This window comes from Ursus americanus, chromosome 6 (genome assembly GCF_024610735.1).
Source record: "Ursus americanus isolate L20-20 chromosome 6, mUrsAme1.1.p, whole genome shotgun sequence".
Lineage (NCBI taxonomy): Eukaryota > Metazoa > Chordata > Mammalia > Carnivora > Ursidae > Ursus > Ursus americanus.
The window spans coordinates 40,876,520-40,885,483 of NC_142132.1; the positions used below are offsets into that span (position 1 = coordinate 40,876,520).

The 8,964-nt window shown below is 46.9% G+C and overlaps 1 pseudogene; it reads left to right on the forward strand.

Annotated features, from left to right (window-relative positions):
- Nucleotides 1-8,494: 8,494 nt before the first annotated feature.
- Nucleotides 8,495-8,585, forward strand: LOC123783143 (U2 spliceosomal RNA; annotated as a pseudogene).
- The last annotated feature ends 379 nt before the right edge of the window (nucleotides 8,586-8,964 follow it).

Genomic DNA, 8,964 nt, shown 5'->3' on the forward strand with positions numbered 1-8,964 from the left:
ATATTGCAAACCTCACAACAAAAAATTGAGGATCCTGCGCCCCTCCTCCCCACATTTGATCCCATTTCTCAGAAGCAGCCATTACAAATCTTGTAGATTTTTCTTATTTTAATTAGAAATTAAATTAATTTAGTTAATGTAATTAGCTAAATTAATTTCTAATAGCATGCTGATACAGTTGCTGCTTCTTGCTGTTTGAGGTTTACGCATTCTCTATTGACTTCTGACTATGAAAGGAGAGAATTTAGCTTTCTTATAGTTCAGCTGTCCTACATGAATCTTCCCCACTTTTTCCATTCCCCCAGCATAGTGATATCACTAAGATATTTTGGACTTAAGCTTCAACATTAGAGATGCACTCAAATATCTGGTGATCCCCATCTCTCCATTCTCATTTAAGTGTGGGGTGCTAAAACGTGATTGAAGCTCTGTATGCTGGAACTCTATGTGATTGCTCCATACTCCAGTGTTCCATACTGCCTCTCTCCTAAGGACCTGTAGATCCCTGTGGTTTTTCCCACTGCCCATGAGCACTCATATTCTTCTGTGTTCTAGAAGCTAGACATTCCTTCAAATAATCATAAACTAGAAACTTTCCCAGGGCAGGTAGGTGGGTTGAAGACTCTTGTTTCCTGTGAATCTTCTTTGGAAGATCATCTTCACTCTGGGGGAAAGCAGGGGAGAATAGTAATGAGAAGGAAAGTGGGAAGTGTTACCATTAGTTAAGAAAGGAATTGTCTTCCTTGCGGTTTAGCATGTCACTTCCGTGAGAAAGTCAGTATTGTGGGTAAGTTGTCAGAGTCTACTGCTATACTCCTAGCAATTGTTGGCACAGCAGTACCACCCCAGTCTCCCAAGTCCAATGGGGAGAGCATGAGATTTACAGCTAGATTTGGGTTCAGATCCATGCTACCCATGGAAATTTTGCCAAATTCCTTGACCTGTGAGAACCTATTTTTTCATCTCTAAAATGGGAATACTGCTAATATCATTGGGTTGATTCAGAATTGGAAATCATGCATATAACGTGCTTCATATATATGTGCTCCATGAATGATAATCCTGACATAGTTGGAATCATCGATCCTTAGTTTCCTCATCATCTGTTGATAGTTTTAGATGAAACTCAGAGAAGGCAGTAAGAATGGTAGAGAGGAGAAGGATGCTCTTGGGTATGCGAGAATCATACACATAAACATGACGTTTAGGATGTTTATTGACATAGTCATCACTGGAGGAAAGAGGAAGGGCCTCCTTATGGGTGCCTTGAATTTGTATGACATAGGAAAGACATGAACTGTCATAGGTCCAGAAAAAGAGTCCAGGCTAGGGCAACAGATTGTTTCACCCCTTAACACTGGCAGGATCTTGACCAAGACACTTAGTGAACCTCACATTTGCCAATCATAAACTTGAATTAGTACAGAACTATAGAGATGTTGGATTGCAAAGATCTTTGAACCGTGGGCTGGTAGGGCACATTTAAGGGCTTCACATCTAGGCAGAAGGGGATGTCATAAGGCTCCAACCCCCTTCAGCATCTTCACTATCCAGGAACTAAAGTGGGAGCCGATGAGTAAGAAACTGAAAATAAGGAAATGAAGGATCTGTGTCTTTCCTTGCTGGTCAAGGCATGATGTCAACAGAACATCAGTATCCCAGGTCTGCTCCTATCTCTCCTCTTGCAGTGGTGCTGGAATAGGACTTTCATGTCTAGAGTGGCTCAGCTTTGAAGCATGAAGGGAAATAAAATAGTCTGAGTTGCACATCCTTCCTGGCCTGAGGTGCAGGCTCCTGTTGCGAATGTCTCTTCCGGCTCTGTGAGTGCTGGAAAACGAAGGTGTGAGCAGAATTTTTGTGTGTCATGAGGGATGGTTGGCAGGTCAGGCTTAGGCTTACAAATGGATCCCCAACCTAAGGAGGTATGTCAAGATAGTCTGATACCCATGAATCCAGAGTCCAACAGAGGATTACAGGACTGGCTTGGGTCACTCTCTGAGGCTGGATCTGTTGCTTCCAAGAGGTATATAATGGAATGTGGTGCCAAAAGCCCTGTCTTGCACCTCCACTATATACCTTTAAAGAGTAGAAGAGGAACAGACGGCTGTTAATGGCTATTCCAAAGGAAAGTGGGGGACTAAGACAGCCAACATGAATCAGAATATGTTTTCCAACAAGTGCATCCTCCTTCATTTCTTGTACACTTACCATAACCATCTACCATAACCAAACCAACCATTCTGGTTTGCCACTCAAAGTCCTTCCTCCCTGGAAGTCACTTGGTCCCAAGCATATGGGTCTGGTTATCTAACCTTCCCACTATTTACACTGATGAAAGTCACCATCAAGTTGACTCAGAGAGGTCACTGAGGGTGTGTGGCAGACTTCAGTTATGTGGGATAAGGAGGAGCTTGCTAAAGGGACTATGGGACGTAGGGGACAGAAACTTCCCACCCAATGTATATGCCTCATCCCTCTGACTCAAGTCTCTGTTTTCAGGTCAGACAGTGTGAACGACAGTTGGAAGGACATTTACATATTTGTGGATGATGTGGTGAAGAAGTTTCCAAAGTAAGGCTCTCCATGCTGCAGGTTGTTTTTCTCTGCCAGGAAGATACACAGCTGCTTTGCTTCAGTGGGCATGGGAGTCCCTCAGGCTAGAAGCACAGTGCCCACAATAGTGTTCTGAAGCAGGAAAGAAGAAAAGTCAAATTGTCCCCTTGGTTCTCAGCAGCTTTTGCTGGCTCTTGCCTGTGAGTCAGACCATATTAAAGGGGACACTGTCTGCTTCTGAGAACCTTACCAGCTTGGAAAGGAAGTTAAAGCATGCTGACCAGTAACTGAACACCTGGTTAAATGATACCAATGGCCAAGAGAAAGAGACAAAAGTCTTGCATGGCAATATAAAGGAAAAAACAAGAATTCCTAGAGAAAAAGTCAAAAATAATTACTTAAAAGATGTGGAAAATTGAACTAGTCCTTGAAGAATGGGGGAAGACAGGGTAACAGGAAGCATCAAGGAGACTTCTTGTGGAGTGAATGGTCTGTTTGGCAATAGAGTAGGTTTAGTCAGGAGAAGACTGGGAGATGAGGCTGGACAAGTCAACTTGGAGCCAAGAATATAGGGGCTCTTAATGCCGGGCCACAGGGCTTGAATTTCCTACTGGGAGCTATAGGGAGGTAAAGGATTCTTGAGCAAGGGTCTCACATGATCAAGGATGTGCATCAGGAAAAGAAGTCTGTTAATAAGTGGATAAAATGAGTTGGAGCAAGAGCCAAGAGCAAATAAAGAGCTCAGCTAGGGACCTATTGTAACAATTTATCTGAATGATACTGAGCGTCAACAGACCAGAAGACAGTAGCCAGAGGATGGAAAGGAAGGGGTGTATATAAATGCCTGATAAGAAAGAGAATAATTTCTTTGACAAGAGAAGGAGGTGAGGAAGGAGTTAGGAGGGAAGGGAATGAAGGTCCAAAGACTGTTACAGTAGAAGAGAGGCCAGGGACAAGCCCCTCATGCAGGAACGTGAAGATGTTTATCTCCTTGTGATGTACTGTGCATATGCCTCTATGTGTGTATGTCTCTGTGTGTGTGTTTTGGAATGCTTTCTTTAAGAATATAAGAATGGAGCAGGATGCCATCTTGGCATTCTATTCTAAGGAGGCCACACATCTCACAGGCCTCAATATTTTTCACTACATTGATGGGAACCTCCAGTATTTGGGAAATGGGCCGGAAAGCAGAAGAGTTATAGTGGGAAGTGTAGAAATTGACATAGATCCCCTCACTGGCTGCAATGAGCCTTGTTTTGTTTTGTTTTGTTTTGTTTTGTTTGAGCTTTATTGGCATCATTTTGGGCCTGTGTCGATGGCTTCTCACAAGCACGTGCTTCCTCCCCAGCTTGAAAACGCGGGTGTCCTTCATCACATACTCCACACAGGGCCACACCCTTATGAAGCTCACGTCAGACAGGTAAGCACTAATTTGATCCCCCGTGGCAGACATGAAAAGCCAGGTCTCAGGGAGAGCCAGAAAACTGAAGGGTTCCCTGAAACCACAGTGGGAAGGCCAATGGAGTGCAGGCTGGGCTGGCTTGAGTTCCACTCACTGTGCACCCTGACTCCCAGGTCTGGCTCCCTAGCCCTCTCTAAGCCCTGGCTGCACTGACACTGGAAGACTATATGCTGCTAGACCATCTTCACCCCTCTAAGCCCTGAACTACAGCTGTCCTGAGTTCTTCCCTCCACGATCTTTAATTTTCTTAGAATGGGCTATGTATGAGGACTGCCAGGATTGTATGGAGCAGATGTGCTGGTCCTTTATGAACAGTGACCTGTGTTGTGTGTCACTCTATGTCCTGGGCCAGTGTGAGAGGACGGGTGGATGGGAGACAAATCAGACCCAGGGAGGAAGGGATGGGCAGCATCAAAGTATTGGTGTTTTCAGTGGAGGGGATTTGGTCCCTTGGTGGGTCTGACACAAGGGAGCACATGAGTGGGGTTCTGAACACAAGGCTGGGATAGGGCACTTGAAGAAGTATGACATGCCTGCCTCCTAGGTGAGCCATGGTGGACCCAGCAGTTTGCCCAAAAGTCTGAGAATGGGAAATCATGGAGGTTAAGATTCTCATGGACACAAATAACTGAAACCCAATTTAGAGAGGGTGAAGCACCAAAGAGAGGGTGAGCACCCTTAGGATGAAATGGGCCTCAGAATTTGTAGCACAGAGCTGCCATTCAGGACCATGGAGAGAAGCCAGGAGCAACAGAGTGGTGATGTCAGTGCATGGAGACAGCACTCTCATGTCTGACTCCAGGACAAGCAGGGAGTGGGCTGGCTGCTCCAAGCACTAGTGGAGGCATGGATTTGTGCATTTGTGTGTTTATATGTTTAGCACAGAGAGACCTGAGTGGGTTGGAGATGGAAGGAAGCAAATCCATTGGGAGGAACGCTGGCAGGTGCCAGAGAGAAGTAAGGCTGCTGGGCAGGGGGCTCTGGTGGAAGAGCCGCTCTTTGGGGAGGGGAAAATCTCTGCCTTCTCCAAGGTGGGAGGCTTGGGTCCCAGATATGAGAAGCTATGTGGGGGCTTAGGGAGGGCCTCCCAGTCATCTCTGGAGAGTGAACATAGTGATGTCGTCCCCAAGCAAGGGTTCAGGAGTGGCAGTGTGCCCAGGGGAGTAGAAATGATGTGAAATTATGTTTTTGTGAGGGAGTAAGATTTTAAGAGGAGTCTAGCTGAGGGTGATAGGAGCCTCTATTCCTTCCAAGTTCAGAGCTAAGAGTAGGTCTGGAGAAGCAGCACTTCCTTGGGGGCATTGGGACAAGCAAGCATATCCCTGGCCAAGGGGCTCCTAGGCCAGAGACTAGGAAGAGATGAGAGTTCCCCCATATTGAGGGTTAAAAAAAAAACAAAAGTTTTCCAAAATGTGGCAAAAAGAAGGAAAGTGCTTTTGCTGGACAGACAGTGCCTGGTTTGGCCTCAACTGGCCATGGGTCCCAGGCCTCACTTCCTGGGCTGGGCTGGGCCGGGCAGGGCTGGACTGGGCAGGGCTGGACCTGGGGCTCTCAGGTATCCCCTTACAGCAACATCTCCACTCCCCACAGTGAGAAGCCTTCTCAGGGTCCACACTTTCTTAGTCTGGCTGTGCCAGCTCCGCTCATCTCATGGGATTGGCCTGAGCCTAAACCCCCAGTCCCTCCTGTGTCCCAGTCCCACCTTTGAAATCTGCCTTCACAGCAGCTGTCTGGCCACACACTCGTGGCAGCCAGGGGATCCCTGCTCATCCACCTGCACGGACAGCCCTCAGGGCCGATTCCCCAGCCTGTGGCCTTTTTCTTCAGGATCCCTAGTGCTATCATGAAGCAGCTTGCTACTTCCTTTAGCACCAATCCAGAAGGGAAAGAAGCTTGGGGGACCGAGTCAACCTCAGGGGTCTGGGGCAGGGAAGGATGGGACAGGGCAGGAGTATCAATCAGCAGGATGACTTTTTCCAAACTCAGCCTTACCTGTTGGAGGGTAGTGTGCCTTCCTGGGGGACCCAGTAGCAGCTGGGTCACATCCTGAGTGGGGATTCATGAGTATGCCCCATGTTCACCGTGGATTGTCAAGGCAGGGCCTTGGGCATCCCCCAGGTCTGTGTGCCTGAGACAGTGACAAGTGCGAAGAAAGCCAAGCCGTACCCATGGGACCAGCAAAGCATCATCTCCCACCCTATGCTCACCTGATGGGGGACAGAGGAGGCCTGAGCAAGGCTGTAAATATCAAGGACAGAGGGCAGAAGGTCATGATCAGGCTACTTGACATGTGTCCTGTCCCAGCCAGGTAGGTCTACACACTACACAGTGACTCCAGGACAGGAGCAACATTTAATATCAACTCCAAATTATACCTCAACCTCTTTTCTGATTTCTTTTAGAAACAAAATACATAATAGTCTTAGCAGACTTAAGAATATAAAGCCTACTGGAGCCACAAATATGCATGAAGGATTTAAAAAGGTACTTAATCTAGAGCTCTGAGGACTTCTGTTTTATGGAGTAGTTAAAGTATTCCTGGGTCCTCTCACTGCCCTCCCCCAACACTCCTTCATTTCTTTGCAGGCAAATGAGCAGATTGAACAAGAAAATGCTGGAGGTAAGCTGCCTGGTGACTTCACTGTGGGCAGGTGTGGGGACAGAGCCAGGTCTGGGCCTCAGGGAGGTCTGGTGCAGACCCTCATTGCACTGACTCTTGGCGCAAGGTGCTGTCCTCTCTGGGCCACGGGTTCCTCCTCTGTGCAGTGAAGATGAAAACCACCCCCAGTGATGTGTCTCAGAACAACATAGGGCCATGCATGTACCCTCTAGGTTCTTGGTAACTGTGAGGTGCTCAACCTATACTTGGGCTGCCTGAACAAGGAAACAGAAAAGCCAGGGGACCTAGAGCAGACAAGATTCTGTTTTCAGAACAAAGTGCTGGGTTTCCCCCTTGCTGCCCACACTTTGTCTCCATCACATTTCTGGCCCTGGCTCCTTTCCCTTCAGTTCCTTCCTTCTGGCTGATGTCACCCTGTGACTGTGTTTCCAGCACTGGAGAAGGCTGTGCTCTGCCCAGAACCATCTTCATCTAACATCCTGGCTAAAGCTTCTTCTCCCTTCAGAACTGGCCTGCTAGTCCTCCAGGTGCTGGTGATGGCAGGTGCTGAGGTCTGGGCACTTCTCCCTTGGAGAAGGAGGTACGGGGAGCAGTGTTGTAGCCCCAGCAGCCTGCAAAGAGAGTACTTTCATGTGCCTTTACCAATGGGGTCACTCCCTGTTCCCCCTGCAGGCAACAATGCTGCCAGTCTGATTATTGCTCTGACCACAGGACCACTGACACCAAAGGCATTTCAGGAAACTAAGTCTGAAGTGAGTCCAACCCATTGTAAACAGCATTTTGTTCCATATATTTGGTACTTTATACTCAAAGGATTCTCTCTCTTAGGCTGAGAAGGCTCGAGATATGGGCGCCAAAGTTTATTGCGTGGGTGTAAAAGACTATAGAAAAGACCAGGTAATTCTGAACAGGTAACAGGTACCACCTGTGAGCTTAGATGTGGAAAGCGTTCACAGGCAGCTTTCCTAAGGATGCTCCTGTAACCCACCTGTAGTGTCTGCACAGCAGATAGCCGCTGCAGAAATGAATGACGAGTTTGTAAAACCTGCCAGCAGAGGTGCAGGTGGAAGGCCTTTCCCTTCCCTAAGGGTGGGCTGCTGGCTGATACTGGGGCCTGGCCCTTGGAGTCTAACATAGCATGAGGGAAGAGACTATCTCCTGGGATGGGGATTTCTGTGTCCTTAACCCCTGGCCATGGCCCCAAGACACCTCTTCTCTCTTGCAGCTGAATGACATTGTAGAAAGAAAGGATCAAATGTATGGCGTAGACAATGGATTCAAGTCCCTGGAAGACATTACTAACTTGGTGAGTGTCGGCTAAATGTGAGAAGGGGAATGGGGCGGCTTCTCACCATGCCCCCCCCAATTCACTATCCCTGACCTGTCACCCCTCTCTCTATTCTAGCTGGTGGTAAATTCCTGTCATGAAGTCATGGCCGGGGAGAGTTATTTTGTCTGTGTAGGAGGTAAGAGCTGTAGTCACTGTTCTAGACAGAACGTGGTGTGTGTGTGTGTCTGTGTGTGTGATGTGAGGTTTGTGAACATCTGGTATGTGTGTAGTGTGTGAGTGTCTCAGAGTGTGGTGTGTGCATGTAACATGGTTGTACAGAAACATGTTGGGCCTATGAATGTGCATATGTAAATACAGCTATGATTGACAGGAGTGTGCATGTCAAGCAAGGGTTGTGGTGTGATGATGTTCTTAATGACTTTTCCCCATTATTATGGAGATATAATTGATATACACCTGTGTATAAGTTTAAAGTATTCAACATAATGACTTGACATGCATATATCGTGAAATGATTACCGCAATAAAATCAGTGTCATTACTTTTTAAATCTCAAGACCAAAAGTTGATCGCTTCTCGGCCTTTTGGCTAAGATCAAGTGTAGTATCAAGACCAAAAGTTGAAAACATAACAAGAAAAAACTTTATTTAAAAACCTTCAACAGAACACTGTAAAATGAAATCCGAGAACATATAAAAAGAACAGTACATCAGGACTAATTAGGGACCACCCCTAAAATACAAGTCTGATTCAGTATTTAAAATATCAGTGTAACTTACCACATCAGCAATGTGCAGAAGAGAAACATGATAATGTCAATGGATGACTAAAGAATTGGACACAGGTCAATGGCCAGCGTCATGCTGGGAACATAGCCAGATAAAAGGTGTCCATACAAATACAGCTAATATCCCATCCAATGGTTATATGGGCAACTCCTCTCCCTGACATCTGGAACTTCTCAAGGGTGCCCTCTCCCCCTCCAGGGGTCCCTGTGTCGGTGTGGAGAGGACATCCTATGCAGTGAGTTTTGTGACA